Source organism: Aotus nancymaae, unplaced genomic scaffold (genome assembly GCF_030222135.1).
Source record: "Aotus nancymaae isolate 86718 unplaced genomic scaffold, 86718_ANA_hifiasm-v0.15.2.pri h1tg000092l, whole genome shotgun sequence".
NCBI lineage: Eukaryota > Metazoa > Chordata > Mammalia > Primates > Aotidae > Aotus > Aotus nancymaae.
The window spans coordinates 9,381,562-9,403,569 of record NW_026988507.1 but is presented as its reverse complement, the minus strand read 5'-3'; the positions used below and the strand labels follow the sequence as shown (position 1 = coordinate 9,403,569).

At 36.7% G+C, this 22,008-nt stretch overlaps 1 protein-coding gene and 1 pseudogene across 3 annotated transcripts in view; both read left to right on the top strand.

Moving 5' to 3' along the window:
- CNTN1 (contactin 1) overlaps positions 1-22,008 on the top strand; it is a 385,274-nt gene that overhangs the window by 28,601 nt on the left and 334,665 nt on the right. The gene's annotated exons all lie outside the window — the stretch shown is intronic.
- On the top strand, positions 9,069-14,527 carry LOC105726241 (methionine aminopeptidase 1-like; annotated as a pseudogene).

The window sequence follows — 22,008 nt, the reverse complement described above, 5'->3', positions numbered from 1 at the left end:
CTTCTTTTTTCCTCTTCCTCCTCCTCCTTTTTCTTTATTCTTCCACAAATCTAAATAACTTGGGATAAGAGACAACCTCTAACAAATGTTGAAGTGCCATTTAAGGAGCAATGTATCCTTCAAAATATACACTTGATATCTGTTATGAATAAAGCTTTGCCTGTACCACCTGGGTGTTGGACATGGGCAATTACAAATGTGTCTAGAGACTGAGACACTAGCTGCATTTCCAAGTCCAAGCATATCTCAAACACATTGGCTTAGACTTCAATGAAAAGGGCATTGGCATATAGGTAGATAATTTAGATTCAGAATTTGGCAACAGTTATTACTGTAATTATAGTTGAAAGCCATCTGTGATCTTATCACATAGTTATAGGGACAAGATGAGGGTAAACTTCTGATACTAAGAATAAGTGAACCGTATCAGAGGAAACACTAGAAGTACTTTCTTCCCTAATGTTAAGAAACGCATGTAGAAATCAGCCTACCTAAAAACAGATAAATATACCCTGTTCCCATATATATTAATAACACTTTAAAGTTAACAATTACAAAGCTCTTTTAAATGTGTTTTATAATCTGATTTAATCCTCACAACATCTTTTTAGAGCTTTGGGGAAAGAGAAAATAATGATTTACATGTTTATAGCTATGTACAAAGCCTTTTGTTCATATTTTCATGTAATCCTCACAGCTAGCCAGAAGTGTTATTTTTTTTTCTGTTTTATAAGAAGGGCTCAGAGAAATGAAATAACTTGCACAGTCATTGATTAAGTTGTTGCTGGAGACTGAGATCAAAACCTGAACATAGTACCAGCAAAAATTTGACTAAAATTACTGCCTTTACTCTCATTGATTTTAATAGTCATTTCTATTAAGCTGAAACACTATTGAACCTTTGTATAGAAGCTATGATTTATTTTATCTAGATGTATATATAAATAAAAAAATCAATAAAGGATATTAATTCACCTGAAATTATAAATAATAAATTCATTAAACTCAACTAAAATGAACACTGAGCTACTTTTCATATAAAGAGCATTGAAAAATGTCATAGGGTAAAATTATATTCATCATACACATTGGTTTTCTGACTTAAAAATCTTTTTCTTCCTTTCAGTTCTAAAGTACATTCTTATTTAAACTTCACCTACCCATGCAAATTGATATTTAAAATAAATGAATTTCTGCTTGTTCACTAGATGTCAGTATTTGTAAATATATAAAATCATTTTCAAATAAACTTCATTTATTTTGTTTCAAGTCAGTTTCTTCACAGTTTTATGTAAAAATACAGTTTTGTTTTTCTTGCATTAGTGATGTTGAAGCTTTAGAATTGCGGGCACCACTGGATAAAATTTCTCCTTTAAGCATGGGACATCTGGTGGATTACTTCAGCAAAAAACTGCCTTCTTGAAAAGTAATTGTGCTCATGAATTCTTGCAAATTAGGTTTGTCATCTTTAGGTCTGTATTAATCATTCTTTAATGAGCTTTACAGTTACTAAGAAAAATGGAACTTTTTTGTAGATAGGTTATATATTTTGTCTTTAAAGAAGAAAGATTCTAAATTTTTAATTGACTTAAAAGTAAATTAAGTTTTAATTTTTTCTTAGTATTTTATTTATGTTTTCACATGGAATTGGGCCTATTTAATGTTTCTTTTATCTCATCTGACGGCTATCTCCTTTTTAAAGTAATGTGCATTCTCATTTGAAACCAAGAACATGCTGAATAATTATAAGGATATTTCCTGCAGTTTATGAAAGTTTTCCAGTGCCTTCTCTGATAAGAAGCCTGAGAGGCTTCCAGTCAACACTAGAGGCTGGCTTCAGTGAATTCGGTCATGTCGGTAGAGCCCACTAATATTTTTGTCCTAGTAGGCAAAAAACGAAGCCTCTAGGGGCAATGGCTAAAGTGTTCTAAAACCCCACCAAGTGTTCTAAAACCCCAGCATGTTGTATCAGTACAATTGAATAGAGCACTCACATGGCACACTGCAAGGTACTGAAGAAACTGAGGTCAAGTAAGCTTACAAGTTTAGACTCAATGAGCGATAGGGCTGGGATTCTAAGTTACATCTGATGGACATCACACCTGTCCTTCAAAGCTTTCTCTCACTCTACTATTATCTTTATTTGAAAAGGGCTTTGTGTGCATTTCTGGTCCCTGGCTATTCATATGATGAAAATCTGGGATTTTTTTTTTTTCTATCAAAGAAAATTTTCCAAAGATGTCTTTAGAAGGATAGTTTCATCACATTTTTTTCTCCTCACCTTAAATGTTGTGAGGGGTTGAATTTTTTTAAATAGAGATTATTTGAGATCAGCACTATTTGATTACCTGCATATTATTATGGTTCAAAACTTTTTAAACACTGAACAACTAAAGTTAATCATGTACTTATTTGTCCCTTGAACAAAAGTGTTGCTCATTCAGTGAGAAGTAATGTGCTTAATGTGGAAAATAACAGTTTCTGATTCACCAGATGGAATAATACAATTTATGGATATTCTTTTTTTATAATATTAGACTATGCTAAATAAATTAATATGTGAACACAATGGGAAGATGAATTAATAGTCACTTTGATTTAAGAGGGAGGATAGTTGTATTTTTAGAGTATGGTACTTAGGAAAGCTTCATATACAGGCCTAATCATTTAAACATCATAAACTTCTTTAAGCTCAAAAATTGCTATGTAACTGCTATGCTTTTTTTATAAGCAAATTCTAAATAGCTGTCCTTTTTAACCTGATGATTGGGCTTATAAAAGAGTTAACTAAATGTCACAACTGAAAGAAAAGAAGAAGTGGCTTTTATGAAAAAGGAAAGAAGAAGTGGCTTTCATGAAAAAGAGAATTCAAAGGTAGAAAAGAGAATTTATCTTTGAATTCCTTTTTTCATAAAAGCCACTTCTTTTCAGAAGAAGAAACCTTGACCATATTCCATGTGTAATTGTGAAACATAAATTATCTTATTGTGCTTTGAGATCAATAAAATGTATCTTAGTATATTCTTGCATTGTTCAGATGAAATACATAATATGCTTGCTATATAACTGTAGATCTTAGATAACAAAACAAATATTTATTAAGTATTTACCATGTTTCAGTATCACGTAAAGTTAAAAAGAGTATTGTTAAAAGACTTATCTTGGTGGTTCCAATATTTTGACATTCATCAATGTGGCTTTCTTACACTTGTCTACTAATGGCTAGTCTAAGAATTATACCATTTGTTTTCATTTTCACATATATTTATCTCTAAAATATGTTAGAATCAAAAGTAAGTTTTGAAAAGCATATTTGTTGGTACTAATTTGGTCTCTTCAGTTCTAGTTTTTTTATTGACTTTTAAAGGCTTAATTAAGACTATGCTTGTTTCATTGTTAAATACTATAGTTAGATCACAGGATAAGTAATACTCATTTCAAAGGGGTGTGTGTGTGTCTGTGTGTGTGTCTATGTGTGTCTGTGTATACACACAGACACACACACAAGTCTTGTAGTACAACCAACATATTAGAGCACAGAGTCAAATACCATTTCATTTGTATGACTATTTATTTTGTGTTTTTGAGAATTGAATTGTATTTGAAATGCAAAGACAATACAGTAGATGGATAATTGAATCATAATATAAATCTTCTTGAAAGTTTAATAATAACAAATTTTTTGTGTAATTAAAAAAATATTGTCAGATTGCTTAACATGAAATCCAACTATGATTATGTAAAATATAAAGTGAAATATGTTTTTGCTCATTAGAGAAAACACATGCATTAGTTGAATCTCTCTCTTCTCTTTCCAAATCCCAGGCATCACATTCATCTAAACATCTCACTTAGCAGAATTATGTTTCAGACAGTGATATTTACATAAAAGATGTAATGCGTTTCATCTCAGTCCTCTTTCATAGCAATCTCATGTGCCAGTTTGTCATGTTTCTTATCACATTCACTGCCCCAAAATGACCATAAAATAAGCTACATGGATGATGACCATAACAATCTTGAGGACCAGCTCCTATCTCTTCTATATTGAACATTTTTCTAGGTTTTAAGATTCTTTATGTCATATAAAGATTTCTAAAAACATCAATTTATTTTCCTTGACAAAGAGAAATGACAAAGAAAAATTTGACTTTGATTCTCAATCTCAAAACTTAATACGTTCATTTTTATAATTTATTATAAAGGATGCTATCTGCTGAATATAGACATACTACATTAATTTGAGCTGTGGGGAATCAGCTAATAAACACCTTGTAGCAGAGCTACACGGGGCACAAAAGAAGTACAGGTCCACATTTCCTTCCTTATAATACAGAAATTCAAACTAAACATGCAGTGTCTTTGGCTCATTTGGTGACAAAATCTGATCTTGACCTGAACTCCCTTGGTAGGATATACCGTATCTATTCCACTTGGTGTGAGTGAATATTCACAATATTCACAGTTTTTTGCTGAAGAAATATGGATGTCTTTGATTCCATGTTATTTCAAACACACACACACACACACACACATACATATATGCACACATTTCTAACAAGTATAAAAAATAGGTCGAAAATGTATCTGGCCCCATGAGCTTTGGAAAAGCTGTTGTAGGTCTCTATCAGATATTGTCCATGTCTTCAAGCTACTTGTATTTTATTGAGATGTGTGACAGTAAACTCGACTCTCAGAGTCAAAATAGTTACTGAAAGTCCACCAACTGGCTGATATATACAGATACATACATACATACGCACACATGCACGCACTCACAATCCATATTTTATGTATATTATATATAGTATGGATTTTGTGGTACAGAAGAAAAGTAGTGATAATGTAGAATAAGTCTAGTGATGTAAAATATTTCGGAGAGTAATAGAACTGGTTCTCTTCTAAGCGTCTTTGAATTTATTTCTTAATAAAATAAAACAAAACCACAGCCAATAAGAAAACCTCTGCATATATGCTGAAGGAAAAAGTATACAAGGCAGTAAAATTTTCATGAGAGCCCTCCAACAAATGTGTGAGTGGTTTTTTTTTTTTTATGAAAAGGAAAGCTGTTTTGAAGATACTGTAATCACTTTAGAGCAAAGAGCCAAATAGAATTTGTTGGTTTCCATTGTTGCCTTACTAGATCTGACTTTAGACAAGTTACTTGAAATCTCTCAGCCTGCTTTAATATCTATGAAATGTTAATAATAAAAGAGCTGCCATATAGAGCTGTTAGAGGATGACATGGGATAGTGTGTGTACTGGCGGGAGCCTGGCATCAAGGAGGCAGGCCAGGTTCGCTCCTTGTCTGGAAGCTGTTCCATCCAGGTCTAGCAGATGGTAGTTTTTAGGCTGTGGAATTCTACATAATTAATTCTTAGCTATTCATGATCATTATTTTCATTGCATATTAGATTTCTTTTTGCTAGGCTAAATTGTTCCATAAGCTTTTAAGATTTCATCTCTAATAACTAAAGTAGTTGTCTGGTGAAGAAGCCAACCTCAGCTACTTTATGCTTTCAGTTTTATTAACCTGAAAGCCTCCAAGATGACTCTCATGAAAGTTCCAGATTGAAGCTTTAGAATTTTTCCAGAAAGTGGAAGACATGGGAACTAAATGGAATATGGCTATATAAATGTTCCTCTGAGTGGTTTCTGAGCTTTGAAAGAATACATGCTATATTATCTCAGATTTGTTTTTTAAAGTGTTTTATGAAACACTTGATGTGTTATTCATGGACTTACTCATGGTGACTGCAGGTTTTATAGTTCTGTTATCCATTCCAGGCATCTTTTGCACTATTAGGATTCTACCACAGTAAGCGACAAGATACAAAAACAGAGGGTATATGGCAATGGATGATATTCACAACTAGAAACTCGGACATATTTCTGCTACATATAGTGAAGTCAGAGTCATTTGAAGGAACTACTAATGTGACCAGGAATCTCTGTATGTGTTTAAATGGCTTATCTAAAAGGTAAGTGAAGAGATGCTAGCAGGGTCACGTTATGACTTTCATGGACCATAGACACTTCTGTCTGAGCCTCTTTTTCCAAAAGAAAGAGAAAGAATTACAAATGATAAAAAAGAGAGAGAATGACAAATTATATTCTGTCTTGGTATAAAGACTGGATTTATTATTATATATTCATTTATTTTATATATACTATCCCTTGTATATCCAGGCTGGATTCATTATTACATCTTCATTACCACTATATTTTTAATTTCTAATTTTAGGACAAATTAGAACATTTTTATACCTGTAAAAGTAACACGTACCCTAGGCACTGTGCCATTTGTGCCTACCTCGTGGGTAAATTGGCCCCAGAAACTAGCAAATGTTTGCTCATCTTTTCTCTTAAAAGCCAGTTATGGTTAGATTCTGGCATATTCTGGGAACAAAGCGAGGGTACCACTGCAGTCCCTGGATTTCTACAGAAGTGTCTTTCAAGCATAGAATAGAGAGTTGGCTCATCCAACTACTGATTTCTTCAACAAACAGAGAAAAATAAAACTCACTTTCGATACAGACTGACAGATCCTGTCCTGACTTCCAGCACAACTTCTTTGTACCACCACCCTAGGATATTGGATCTCCTGACTAGCAAAATAAAAACAAAAGAATTTAAAACTCCTTAATTATCCTTTCATTTGTGCTAGAGAGATTTGGAAATAGATACATAAGATTTTTGCAGAAACTATCATCTCAATACTTAGTGTTGAAAATACACAGACCATCCTCTGTGAGTATGAGCAAACAAAAGAACACTTACTTTGGTTCAAAAGATAGTGATCTTTAAAATAAGACAGGTATATATTTATGCATTGGTTACCACAACACACAACAATGAATTTTTGAATTTATTATGTTGGTATCAAAAATAAACCAAGGACATGCCTTTCCAATTAAGGTAGAATAAGAATCATGGAGGAGAAAAGGCTCTGAAGCAATGAGAGATTGTATGGAATATAAAGCACTATTGCTACATTTAAAACCTGAAAGGAAATAGAGATCATTGATGGAATTTTACCAAATCAGCCATGTAGATGACAAGTTCGGGAAATTCTCCTGGAACTCAGAAAAAAATATAGAGACCAGAATAACAAAAGACAAATTACATGTGACCAAGACAGACTTAAGTTCTGCTTAGCTTGACTAAATTGGCTTCTTTTTGAGTCTCAGACCCCTTACCTCCCTTTTCTAGGGGATTTACTTTAGAAAACTTATAATTGGGTCAGGCGTGGTGGCTTAGGCCTGTAATCCCATCACTTTGGGAGGCTGAGGCAGGTGGATCACCTGAGGTCGGGAGTTAGAGACCAGCCTGACCAACATGGAGAAACCCTGTCTCTACTAAAAACACAAAATTAGCCAGGTATGGTAGCTCATGCCTGTAATCCCAGCTACTCGGGAGGCTGAGGCAGGAGAATTGCTTGAACCTGGGAGGCGGAGGTTGCAGTGAGCCAAGATTGCACCATTGCACCCCAGCCTAGGCAACAAGAGCAAAACTCTGTCTCAAAAAAGAAAAAAAAAGAAAGAAGGAGAACTTGTAATAGAAAATTCTTTCTCCACCCCTTTGAGATGTGCATAAATCTTTTCCCAGCATCTAGCCAGTTTTACAATCCAGAAATGTCTTTCTGGAGGACCTGGGAGCCATCCCTTTGGAATATAATCCTTAAGGAAGATAGTGTCCCTATCTCTTAGTTTCTGTAGGAGAGTAGAACCTAATTTCAACAGTGCCAGTTAACAAACACAGTTGACCTAATCACCAGCCTCACCATAACATCCTTCAGTACGTGTCCACTAGCTCACCTCAGCTCTTAAAATCTCTCTCATTTACTGTTTTTGTGGAGTTGAGTTTAATCCTTTTCCACTATTATAATAGTCTTGAGTAGTTTTTCTTGCCTGGTTAAATTTGTCCAGTAAAATATTTATTTGACACAAGGAGGGCAGAGCTCTGAGATTAAATAGGTGTTTGGTAGGCATTTGATTAAAAAAAAGCCAACAGGAGAAGCAATAGTTTAAAATAATGGGGAAAAAAAACTTTTTATGAGTTCAAGGAAGTCTTGAGTCAGCAGATTAAAATGACAGACAATGTATAGCAATAACTAATGAAAAGAAATCAGTACACAGATATGGCAAAATATGTAACATTTCAAGAATAATAAAACCTTTTGTTAATGATTAGGGAGGGATAAAGAATGTGGCAAACAGAGAAAAATAAATTTCACCCACTCCAAAATTAGAATGTAACTATTCTTTATTATTGCTAATGTGATCAAAAGCAATATAAATATTAAAGTATCTTGGAAAAATTAAAATGTTGAAACAATTCAGAAACTACATTCTGGCTTTAAAATAGTATATACAAAGAAATTAGACAAAAGTGGTGTATTGTCACACTGCTATGAAGTAATATCCCAGACTAGGTAATTTATAAAGGGAAGAGGTTTAATTGACTCACAGTTCTGCATGGGTGGCAAGACCTCAGGAAACTTATAATCATGGTAAAAGACAAAGGAGAAGCAGGGGCCTTCTTCACGGAGTGGTAGGATCGAGTGGGTGCAAGCAGGGGAAATGCCAGATGCTTATAAAACCATCAGATCTCCTGAGACTCCACTCACTATCATTACAACAGCATGGGGGAAACCACCCCCATGATCCAATTACCTCCATCTGGTCCCACCCTTGACACATGAGGATTATAAGGATTCCAATTCGAGGTGAGATCTGGGTGGGGAGACAGAGCCAAACCATATCAAGGGATAGTTCAATTCTTTTCTTTTTCTATTAATACCAACAAAAGATGTGAACTTAATTTTTAAAAAACACTGTTGGAATAAAGATAGAATGTTTGCCTTCAAAATCAGCAGACAAACTAATAAAGGAAAATGAATTAAAACAAGTTAGCCATCACAATTTTTATAATGTATCACATATTTTCTTTAAAATATTTATGTTTACAATTCTCATTTTTATTAAACTTTAAACATTCTAATAAAATTATGAAAAATCTAATTAAAATTAAATTAAGTCTAATTTTTAATCTAATTAAAGAGTCTTATTAGAGTTTAAAAATTCTAAGAATAAAAATATTCTAATAAATTTTAATAAATTCTAATAATAAAATTATTTTTTAAAATACTTCCTTATGTTCTTTTTTATTATAATTAAAAATTTCTAGGGCTGGGCACAGTGGCTCACACCTGTAATCCCAGCACTTTGGGAGGCCAAGGAGGGTGGATCACGAGGTCAGAAGATCAAGACTATCCTGGCCAACATGGTGAAACCCTGTCTCTACTATAAATACAAAAAAAAAAAAAAAAAAAAAATTAGCTGGGCATGGTGGTGCACGCCTGTAGTCCCAGCTACTCAGGAGGCTGAGGCAGAAGAATTGCTTGAACCCAGGAGGCAGAGATTGCAGTGAGCTGAGATCACGCCACTGCACTACAACCTGGGTAACAATGTGAGACTCCGTCTCAAAAAAAAAAATTCTAATAATAAAGAACATGATGAAATATTTTTTAAAATGTGTGATACACTACAATAAATGTGATGGTTAACTATACTTCTGCAAGGACAAAGTGTCAAAGAATGAAAAAAGGAAACAAAAATCAAAGACTGTAAGATTTGGGCAAAAACAATCCTGATATGTGCTATTTATAAGAGAAAAGGTTAAAAGTTTTTAGTCATTATGTTTAAAATGACATAAAGCTTTGAATAAAATGAAAAGAATGTCAGACAAATATAATAGCAAATGAAAAGCAGAAATAGTCAATAGTAAAATGTTCAACAGAATTCAAAGCAAAGAGGATAAACGGAATGTAGAGGATTAGCTTTATAAATGATAAGGAAATTTATATCACGGGTAAAAAATGGATGGACCTGAATGAGCCAGAAAAATGTACATGCAAATTTAAGAAAAAAGCTGTTATAAATACAAGGAAACTCAAATGATAAATATAAACATATTGGATTTGAGTGATAGAACTAATAAGATTAACTTATATAATAAACTTGTAACTTACTTAAAGAAAAACAGCTTATTTTCAAATTTCCATGTATCCAAACAAAATTAATCCTCTATTAGGCCATGGACAAATTGTTGAATAATTCCAAGAAGCAAAAACTATACATGCTACACCCTTTACCTATAATAAAAATATAGGATTTTATTAAAAATCCTAACATAAGAATATGCACTGAATTTGACAGGGCTTCCTAGATGCAAGTGATTTATTAAAGATATATACTCAGGACAAGTTTGTAAGCAAGGAAATAGAATAATGTGTTCAGGTGGGATGAGAGATTGAAGTGTAGTCGCACTCACTCCTAATGTAAACTGGAAAGAAATGATCCTGTAGAGGTGTCCCGCACTCAGGCAGAGCAGAGCAAAGTGCATCTCTAATTTCAGAGAAGAGTGCAGCCCTGTGCTCACAGTAGCTGGGAGACATTTACACTGACTAGTAAAAAAGGATTCTGGGTTGAGGACTGACATTAACAATAGCCATGCTTTCAGTTAACGTTAATTTTAGCAGCTAGAACGAGAAAACCTAATGAAAGTAGTGTAAATAAGAAAAGTCCTTGCTTTTTTCCATGAAACAGGAAGTTCAGAGGCAGGCAGTTTAGACCTGTGCATTAACTCCAGGACATCCTTCAGTATCTCCGCTTTTTCTCCCCGCTCTCCTGCTCCATAGAATCCTGTGTGTGTGCTGGTTTCATCCTCATGCTGAAGATGACTGCTAAGCCTTTGGGCAAATGACCATATCCAGGCAGGATAGGGGGAAGAGTAGAGGATCAAAAAATGGGCAACTAATATTAAGTTCTGTAAGACCTCTTCCAGAGCTTTCCTGGTAGTACTACGTAGTGACTTCTGTTAATATCTCATTGGGTAGAACTAGACCCTAGTTGTAAGGACTTGGCAAAAACGTTGGCTGTCCACATTCTATAGGAAGGGGAAGGCAGATGAGAACTGGGATTTGGGATGGCTGTGAACACAAACAATGTTTACCAAATCAACCCATTTTACATTTGAGATAAATGACCCTCTTAATTAACTCTTAGAAAAATGTTACACAATTTTACCATGCTTAGAAAATAACAGAGATTAAAAAGTACATATGAAATGATGCCCAGGCTTCCTCCTCCTCCTCTTCTTCCTGGGTGAGTGCTCTCCCAGCAGGCAGGCAGCATGGCGGCCAAGGGGACAGGTGGCTGGAGTTTCCAGGCCAATCTCCATTGTCCCACCTGCATCAAGCTGGGCATCCAAGGCTTGCGCTTCTGCTCGCAGGATATTTCAAAGAGAATTGAGCTGCTCACAAATTATTATGTAAGAAAGCAAAAGATGAAAAGGCAAACAAGAATTGTCTTCCTGGACTGTAGAAGGTGATATTAACACCGACCCATGGGCAGGTTATCCGTACACTGGTAAACTTAGACCACATTTTCCACTGATGACAAGACCAGTGCCAAGTTGTAGTCAAAGACCAGATTTTACTGATCATTCCTTGGGAATGTCTGAATCTGAACAGGCTCTTAAAGATAATTCTCATGTTAAATTATTCTGATCTGAAGATCAAAGGGGATGTGACTTCTATCTAAGCTGCTAGAGAAGTTGTGGATATCGCTGCTGAGATGTTTAAACCACATATAACTACTGAAGAAACAGACTATGCTGTACACTCAGCATGCATTGCAAAATTGTTATCCTTCTCTGAATTACACCTTCCCACAGAATTCCAGACAGTCCTTGTAAGAAGGTGATATCGTTAATGTCGACATCACTCTTTATTGTAGTAGTTATCATGGGGACATGATTGAGATATATTTTGTTGGCAGTGTGAATGAGGACACATGCAAATTTGTTCAGACCACATATAAGTGCCTCATGCAAGTCATCAATGCAGTAAAATCTGATATTTGATACAGAGAATTGGGAAATGTATTTCAGAAGCCTTCCCAAGCAAATGAGTTTTCAGTTGTTTGAAGCGTGGAATCCACAAGCTTTTTCATACAGCCCCCAATGCACTCCACTGTGCCTAAAATAAAGCAGTTGGTGTGATACAGTCAAGCAATGTATTTACAGTTGAGCCAATGATTTGTGAAGGTGGATGGCAGGATGAATCCTAGCCAGATGGTTTGATGTGGTGAGGAGACATCGAAAGCAGTCTGCTCAGTTCCAGCACTCCTTGCTGGTCACAGACACTGGCTGTGAAATGCTAACCTGGCAACTTGATAGTGTACAGCCTCACTTCATATCTCAATTTTAATTTCTTCCAAGATAGCACATCTCAATAGTATCTTCTTACTGTACTATGCATTTTGCGGGGGGAGCAGAGAAAGGAAAGTTACGTTTTTAATCACTTATTTTGTTTCTACTATAGGTAAGAAAGGACCACAGCAATTTCATGTGTGTCCTTAAGAACTTGTCTTGAGTCTGAAAAAGCTGAGAAGAATAAGGGAAACATTGCTCAAATCCTTTCAGTGTTCTCTTCTCCCTCTAAATCTTCCCACACACCCATATGCTCATTATCAGGCTTTTTAAAGTTTAGATTATGGTAAAATTAGCCATGCTCCCAGTGGTGGCTGACTGTTGCAGGGCATGAGAATTTTGTAGTACACTGCTATGCCAAACCTCTATTTGGTCAGAAATGGGAGGAGCAAAGCCCCTTTTCTTCTCTATTTTATTTCAAGGGCATACCTTGGAGATGCCCAGAGGAGGGTGGAGGGTGCACTGTGGAGGATGAAGGGGAAAGAGTTCTGAAGTGTCTCCAGCTGTGAGCACAGGGAGGCAAGTGTGCTGTTAGATTCTGTTTGGTAAACCTAAGGTTACTATAGTAGGGATGCAACTGTCCATGGTATGCTGAAAACACACCTCAACTTGACGTAGTTGAGAACCTCATTAGAAATGACCTCAGTTGCCCAATATCTGTATGTTCCTTTTGACAGTTGTCCAAATAGGAGTGTATTTGATGAATACATATCAGATCCTAAAGTCATTGTCATTATTAGAGTGGACTTAATTACTGGGTATTTGCTAACTTTCACATAATATAATTTCATACCACTGACATGTTATATAATGCTTGTAAGAGAACATCTTTTCCAGAGGTCCTGAGTCCTTGTTGTTTTAAAATAATTATAACATTTCCATTACTTCTATTAGTTTATTGATGTAGTAAAGTGACTGTATCTGTTTTAGATTTTGGGGAGTATGTGTGTGAAGCTTTTATCAAACTAATGTTTGTGATGGATGCCTTGCAATATGAATGTTAATATAATGTGTAAAATGAGATTTAAATGTTTGAATGACTATCAAAAAATGATATCATGCAACAGGCATAGTAAAGCCTGAAAATAAATAAACATTATTAAACAAACTGAACATTAGAAAAAAAAGAGTAAGAATATATACCTGAGGAAAATAAAGCAGAAAAAAGTCACCAAAGACAAAAGCTTAAATGTAAAAGTTAGGATTAAAAAGCAGAAATGCCATTTTTAATTTAATATTTTTTCTTTGACAAGGTCATCAAAATAGACCAATCCTTGGCAAGACATATAGGAAAACAAAGGAGAAAAGCAATGTATTATATTAGCAATAATGGTGCGAGGAATATAACAATATATTTTGGATATTTTTCCCTTAACAATAAAGAAGATACTATGATTCTATATTTTATGGAAAGGCCAAACAAGAGTGAAGTACAGTTTTTTTAGTAAAACATAAATGACCAAAATAGATTTGACAGATAATAGAAAACCATGGGGAAAATGGATAAAGCAGCCATTAATTTTCAAAACACCATGTATCAAACTGAAATGGAAACAACAGTCTGAACAAAAAATTGTCAGCACAATTTAAAAATATAAATTTCAAAAATTTGTAAAAATACACATATTCTTTAGATATTTTGCTTGCAGGGATTTTTCTTGGGGAAAGAATGGAAAGATATACATAAAGATTGATGTGACCAGGTATGAAATATACCATAATTTATTAGCACTACTTATTAGAAAAAGTATTGATAATAATTTCAATATTCAACTGCAGAAAATTATGGGTCACACATACAGTGGAATATGTTATTAGGTTGAACTGTATCAGATTGCTTCTATTGACCATATCTAATCAACAAAAACAATGACTTCAAATGGTCCAACCTAATAAATATTACACAAACACATATTTAAATATCCCAGTAATTTAACTGTGGTTATCTCTGAGTGGGGGGCTTTTGGGTGATTTAAACAGTCTAATGAGATTCTAATACAGGAACAAATAAGCACATAACATGTATGTACAGCTTCATAATCTTTCACTAAATTATGAACTGTTGGGGAACAGGCATTTGGTTTTGGTAATCATTACTTTCTTTTTTTTTTTTTTTTTGAGGCTTTCAGGAGAATTGAATTTATTGAATATAAGAAACAGTTGTATAAGAACACATGAAAGTATTGCTCATAGATCAGTTAGCTATTGCCACAATGATGGTCTGTAACAAACCACCCCAAAACTCAGTGGCTTATAATAACAACTATTTCTTTCTTTTTTTTTTTTTATTTTAATTGCATTTTAGGTTTTGGGGTACATGTGAAAATCATGCAAGGTTGTTGCATAGGTGCATACGTGGCAGTGTGATTTGCTGCCTTCCTCTCCTTCACCTATATCTGGCATTTCTCCCCATGCTATCCCTCCCCAACTCCCCACCCCCCTTCTGTCCCCCCCACTCCCCCGCAACAGACCCCAGTGTATAGTGCTCCCCTCCCTGTGTCCATGTGCTCTCATTGTTCAACACCTACCTATGAGTGAGAACATGTGGTGTTTGATTTTGTGTTCTTGTGTCAGTTTGCTGAGAATGATGGTTTCCAGGTTCATCCATGTCCCTACAAAGGACGGGAACTCATCATTTTAGATGGCTGCATTATATTCCATGGTGTATATGTGCCACATTTTTCCTGTCCAGTTCCAGGTCTTTGCTATTGTAAACTGTGCTGCAATGAACATTCGTGTGCATGTGTCCTTATAGTAGAATGATTTATAATCCTTTGGATATATACCCAGTAAGGGGATTGCTGAGTCAAATGGAATTTCTATTTCTAGGTCCTTGAGGAATCGCCACACTGTTTTCCACAATGGTTGAACTAATTTACACTCCCACCAACAGTGTAAAAGTGTTCCTATTTCTCCACATCCTCTCCAGCATCTGTTGTCTCCAGATTTTTTAATGATCGCCATTCTAACTGGCGTGAGATGGTATCTCAATGTAGTTTTGATTTGCATTTCCCTAATGACCAGTGATGATGAGCATTTTTTCATATGCTTGTTGGCCTCATGTATGTCTTCTTTTGTAAAGTACCTGTTCATATCCTTCGCCCATTTTTGAATGGGCTTGTTTGTTTTTTTCTTGTAAATCTGTTTTAGCTCGTTGTAAATTCTGGATATCAGCCCTTTGTCAGACGGGTAGGCTGCAAAAATTTTTTCCCATTCTGTTGGTTGCCGATTCACTCTATTGACTGTTTCTTTCGCCGTGCAGAAGCTGTGGAGTTTGATCAGGTCCCATTTGTCTATTTTGGCTATTGTTGCCAATGCTTTGGGTGTTTTGGTCATAAAGTCCTTGCCTACGCCTATGTCTTGAATGGTTTTGCCTAGGTTTTCTTCTAGGGTTTTTATGGTGTTAGGTCTTATGTTTAAGTCTTTAATCCATCTGGAGTCAATTTTAGTGTAAGGTGTCAGGAAGGGGTCGAGTTTCTGCTTTCTGTATATGGCTAGCCAGTTTTCCCAACACCACCTATTGAACAGGGATTCCTTTCCCCATTGCTTGTTTTTGTCGGGTTTGTCGAAGATCGGGTGGTTGTAGATATGTTGTGTCGCCTCCGACGCCTCTGTTCTGTTCCATTGGTCTATATCTCTGTTTTGGTACCAGTACCATGCTGTTTTGATTACTGTAGCCTTGTAGTATAGTTTGATGTCGGGTAGTGTGATGCCTCCTGCTTTGTTCTTTTTGCTGAGAATTGACTTGGCTATGCGGGCTCTCTTTTGGTTCCATATGAAGTTTAAGGTGGTTTTTTCCAGTTCTGTGAAGAAGGTCATTGGTAGCTTGATGGGGATAGCGCTGAATCTGTAAATTACTTTGGGCAGTATGGCCATTTTCATGATATTGATTCTTCCTAACCATGAACATGGAATGTTTCTCCATCTGTTTGTGACCTCTGTTATTTCGTTGAGCAGTGGTTTGTAGTTCTCCTTGAACAGGTCCTTTACGTTCCTTGTTAGTTGTATTCCTAGGTATTCTTGAACAGGTCCTTTACGTTCCTTGTTAGTTGTATTCCTAGGTATTTTATTCTCTTTGTAGCAATTGTGAATGGCAGTTCGTTCTTGATTTGGCTCTCTTTAAGTCTGTTATTGGTGTATAGGAATGCTTGTGATTTTTGCACATTGATTTTGGATCCTGAGACTTTGCTGAAGTTGCTTATTAGTTTCAGGAGATTTTGGGCTGAGACGATGGGGTCTTCTAGATATACAATCATGTCATCTGCAAATAGAGACAATTTGACTTCCTCCTTTCCTAATTGAATACCCTTTATTTCCTTTTCTTGCCTGATTGCTCTGGCTAGAACTTCCAGTACTATATTGAATAGGAGTGGTGAGAGAGGGCATCCTTGTCTAGTGCCGGATTTCAAAGGGAATGCTTCCAGTTTTTGCCCATTCAGTATGATATTGGCTGTTGGTTTGTCGTAAATAGCTTTTATTATTTTGAGATACGTTCCGTTGATACCTAGTTTATTGAGGGTTTTTAGCATAAAGGGCTGTTGAATTTTGTCGAAGGCCTTCTCTGCATCAATTGAGATAATCATGTGGTTTTTGTCTTTGGTTCTGTTTATGTGGTGAATTACATTTATAGACTTGCGTATATTGAACCAGCCTTGCATCCCCAGGATGAATCCTACTTGATCATGGTGAATAAGCTTTTTGATGTGCTGTTGCAGTCGGCTTGCCAGTATTTTATTGAAGATTTTTGCATCTATGTTCATCATGGATATTGGCCTGTAGTTTTCTTTTCTTGTTGAGTCTCTGCCGGGTTTTGGTATTACAATGATGTTGGTCTCATAAAATGATTTGGGAAGGATTCCCTCTTTTTGGATTATTTGGAATAGTTTCAGTAGGAATGGTACCAGTTCCTGTTTGTATGTCTGGTAGAATTCGGCTGTGAACCCATCTGGACCTGGGCTGCTTTTTGGTGGTAGGCTCTTAATTGCTGCCTCGACTTCAGACCTTGTTATTGGTCTATTCAGGGTTTCGACTTCTTCCTGGTTTAGGCTTGGGAGGAGGCAACTGTCCAGGAATTTATCCATTTCTTCCCAGTTTTCTAGTTTATGTACATAGAGTTGCTTGTAATAATCTCTGATGATGGTTTGAATTTCTGTGGAATCTGTGGTGATATCCCCTTTATCATTTTTTATTGCATCTATTTGGTTATTCTCTCTTTTCTTTTTTATTAGTCTGGCTAGTGGTCTGTCTATTTTGTTGATCTTTTCAAAAAACCAGCTCCTGGATTTATTGATTTTTTTGTAGGGTTTTTCATGTCTCTATCCTTCAATTCTGCTTTGATCTTAGTTATTTCTTGTCTTCTGCTAGGTTTTGAGTTTTTTTGATCTTGCTCCTCTAGCTCTTTCAATTTTGACGATAGGGTGTCAATTTTAGATCTCTCCTTTCTTCTCATGTGGGCACTTATTGCTATATATTTTCCTCTAGAGACTGCTTTAAATGTGTCCCAGAGATTCTGGTATGTGGTGTCTTCGTTCTCGTTGGTTTCGAAGAACATCTTTATTTCTGCCTTCATTTCAGTGTTTATCCAGTCTACATTCAGGAGAAAGTTGTTCATTTTCCATGAAGCTGTGCGGTTCTGGGTTGGTTTCTGAATTCTGAGTTCTAACTTGATTGCACTGTGGTCTGAGAGACTGTTTGTTATGGTTTCTGTTCTTTTGCATTTGCTGAGGAGTGATTTACTTCCAATTATGTGGTCAATTTTAGAGTAGGTGTGATGTGGTGCTGAGAAGAATGTATATTCTGTGGATTTGGGGTGGAGAGTTCTGTAAATGTCTATTAGGTTTGCTTGTTCCAGGTCCGAGTTCAAGTCCTGGATATCCTTGTTACTTTTCTGTCTCGTTGATCTGTCTAATATTGACAATGGGGTGTTAAGTCTCCCACTATTATTGTGTGGGAGTCTAGGTCTCTTTGTAAGTCATGAAGAACTTGCCTTATGTATCTGGGTGCTCCTGTATTAGGTGCATATATATTTAGGATCGTTAGGTTTGCTTGTTCCAGGTCCGAGTTCAAGTCCTGGATATCCTTGTTACTTTTCTGTCTCGTTGATCTGTCTAATATTGACAATGGGGTGTTGAAGTCTCCCACTATTATTGTGTGGGAGTCTAGGTCTCTTTGCAAGTCATGAAGAACTTGCCTTATGTATCTAGGTGCTCCTGTATTAGGTGCATATATATTTAGGATCGTTAGCTTTTCTTGTTGCATTGATCCCTTTACCATTATGTAATGTCCTTCTTTGTCTCTTTTGATCTTTGTTGCTTTAAAGTCTATTTTATCAGAGATGAGAATTGCAACTCCTGCTTTTTTTTGCTCTCCGTTTGCTTGGTAAATCTTCCTCCATCCCTTTATTTTGAGTCTTTGTGTATCCTTGCATGTGAGGTGGGTTTCCTGGATACAGCACACTGATGGGTTTTGGCTTTTTATCCAGTTTGCCAGTCTGTGTCTTTTGATTGGGGCATTTAGTCCGTTTACATTTAGGGTTAATATTGTTATGTGTGAATTTGATCCTGTCATTTTGATGCTAGCTGACTGTTTTGCCCATTGGTTGATGCAGATTCTTCATTGTGTTGATGCTCTTTACCGTTTCATGTGTTTTTGGAGTGGCTGGTTCTGGTTGTTCTTTTCTATGTGTAGTGCCTCCTTCAGGAGCTCTTGTAAAGCTGGTCTGGTGGTGATGAAATCTCTGAGTTCTTTCTTGTTCACAAAGGATTTTATTTTTCCTTCACTTATGAAGCTTAGTTTGGCTGGATATGAAATTCTGGGTTGAAAGTTCTTTTCTTTAAGGATGTTGAATATCGGCCCCCACTCTCTTCTGGCCTGTAGGGTTTCTGCTGAGAGATCTGCTGTGAGTCTGATGGGCTTCCCTTTGTGGGTAACCTGACCTTTCTCTCTGGATGCCCTTAGTATTTTCTCCTTCACTTCAACCCTGGTGAATCTGATGATTATGTGCCTCGGTGTTGCTCTTCTAGAGGAATATCTTTGTGGTGTTCTCTGTATTTCCTGGACTTGAATATTGGCCTGCCTTGCTAGGTTGGGGAAGTTTTCCTGGATAATATTCTGGAGAGTATTTTCCAGCTTGGATTCATTCTCTTCGTCGCATTCAGGTACCCCTATCAAACGTAGATTAGGTCTTTTCACATAGTCCCATATTTCTTGTTGGCTTTGTTCATTCCTTTTTACCCTGTTTTCTCTAATCTTGCCTTCTCGTTTTATTTCATTGAGTTGATCCTCTACCTCTGATATCCTTTCTTCTGCTTGGTCAATTCGGCTGTTGAAACTTGTGCATGCTTCACGAAGTTCTCGTGTTGTGTTTTTCAGCTCCAACAATTCACTCATATTCCTCTCTAAGTTGTCCATTCTTGTTAGCATTTCGTCAAATCTTTTTTCAAGGTTCTTAGTTTCTTTGCATTGGGTTAGAACATGTTCTTTTAGCTCACGAAAGTTTCTTATTATCCACTTTCTGAAAGCTGATTCTGTCATTTCATCACACTCATTCTCCATCCAGTCTTGTTCCCTTGCTGGTGGGGAGTTGTGCTCCCTTGTAGGAGGAGAAGTGTTCTGATTTTGGGTGTTTTCATCCTTTTTGCACTGGTTTCTTCCCATCTTTGTGGATTTATCCGCCTATCGACTTTGTAGTTGCTGTCTTTCTGATTTTGGTAATTTTAAGTCTGCTGCAGCAGAACTCATAAACCCCCTTTTTCTTCCCTCCCGGTGTTCTGTCCCAGGGATTTAGGGCTTTATGATTTTCTGCTGTCTTGTTGTTGCTTTCCCTGCCCACAAGGTGGCAGCCTAGTCACACTCAGCGTGCAGAGGTTTCGCTGAGCTGTTGTGGGCTCCGCCAAGCTTCCTTGTGAACTTCCCTGCAGTCCTGTTTATATGGGTGTAGTTAGAACTGCTTCAGCTATGTTGGCCCACCCCTGTAGTGACGGAGTCTCTGTAGTGGCGGGTTACCTTGGTTACGGCAAATTGCCCTGGGAACTGCAGGGTGTGTCCTAATGGAGCACGCCCCTCCGCCACAGAGCTGGACCGACCCGGCTTCAGTTGTGTTTCCTGTGGCACTTTCTTTGCCCTGGAATCTCCTGGCTTGACTCTCTGTTTCGGCTCCCCTTGCTGGCTTACCGGGGACTCGGTCTCACTCTGCAGGAGAAGCCACTGCCCCTGCCTCAGGGTGCAGTCCGAGCGGCTGCGCCAGTCAAACCAGCCGCGCTGATGACCCATGGGGCTCTTCCGCCTGTGAATCTCCTGGTCTGTGGGCATTAAAAATCCGCTGCCCTGTGAGCCGTTGAGTCAGCTGAAGCGGCGGCTCTGAGATTCATGGCGCGTTTTTGCTCGGGGAATCTCCTGGCTTGACTCCCTGTTTCAGCTCCCCTTGCTGGCTTACAGGGGACTCGGTCGCACTCACTCTGCAGAAGGAGCCACTGCTCCCTGCCTCAGGGTGCAGGCCAAGCAGCCGCGCCGCTCAAGCCAACAGCGCTGGCGACCTGTGGTGCTCTTCCCCCTGTGGATCTCCTGGTCTGTGGGCAGTAAATATCCGTCTGGAAATGCGGCGTCCACTCACCCTCTGTGCTTTCTCTCGGAGCTGCAATCACAAGTTCCTCCTAATCGGCCATCTTGGATCTCTCCAATCTCATTACTTTCTTGATGCATAAAGAAATCTGAAAATATTTGTTGAATCAATGACTGAAAAAATGTTTGTACCATATAGAAAATGTTAAATTGCAAATGAGAAAAGCTAGAGAAGTTGCTCATTAAACCATCTGCCTCACCATATGGAAGGGTCAAAGCATTTTAAGTCTGTAGTACTTAATTTAGGCAGTAATTTTTCTGCAAAGTGTTCAGTATGTGTAGTATCTGATAATGTTATTATGAGATGTTATGTCTACTTTCTAGCTGTCTTTGAAAACATCTTATTAAATTTCATTAATATGTGGGGAACTAAGGAAACTCCAATGATAAATGAGGACATTCAACATAAAGGGGACATTCCCATCTAAATGTTTGGAACAGAACTGCAGCATGGTATTTTAATGTATGATAATGATTTGTGAAATCACATCAAATACATTTTACTGATTCATTATCTAAAATTCTCAAATTTCAAAAATGAAATATTTGAAGATGTCAAATAATTGTGTAGACCATGCTGATGGTCCGCCGGGAAAACTTCATTGCAGAATTGCAGTTGAGCTGTTTTGTTCTCTCTAGTGGATAGAAGGACATGAGAAAAACCACTCACTGGTGGTCTTTAATGCAACGCAAAAGAACATGGAAATCCGTATTTGCTCAGAAATCCTATTAGTGTATTGAGGAAACCTCGAAGAAAAGCACTGAAGTGTTAATGATTTGCCTACATTTTTTTTTGTCCAAATGTTTGGATAAGCTGACAGGAATTAATTCTATAAAAATCCTTTCTTTCAAATTATTTCACCAACGTAAAACTCCTCAATCCAGTAGCATTCTTTGACATTCCTCTTAATATCCAAATGCTAATTTTGCCTACCTAATATTAATAAATGAAGCAGGCATTTTGTATTATTCTCTCTCCTTATTCATAGGGTTGGTGTATATTTTAATTAGGTTCAAAAATTACAACTGCTTTGTTATTTTTACTAGAAAATTTATTCTTGTACTCACCTAAAAGATATGATAGTCAGTACAGAGCTTAGAAGCTTTTGCATT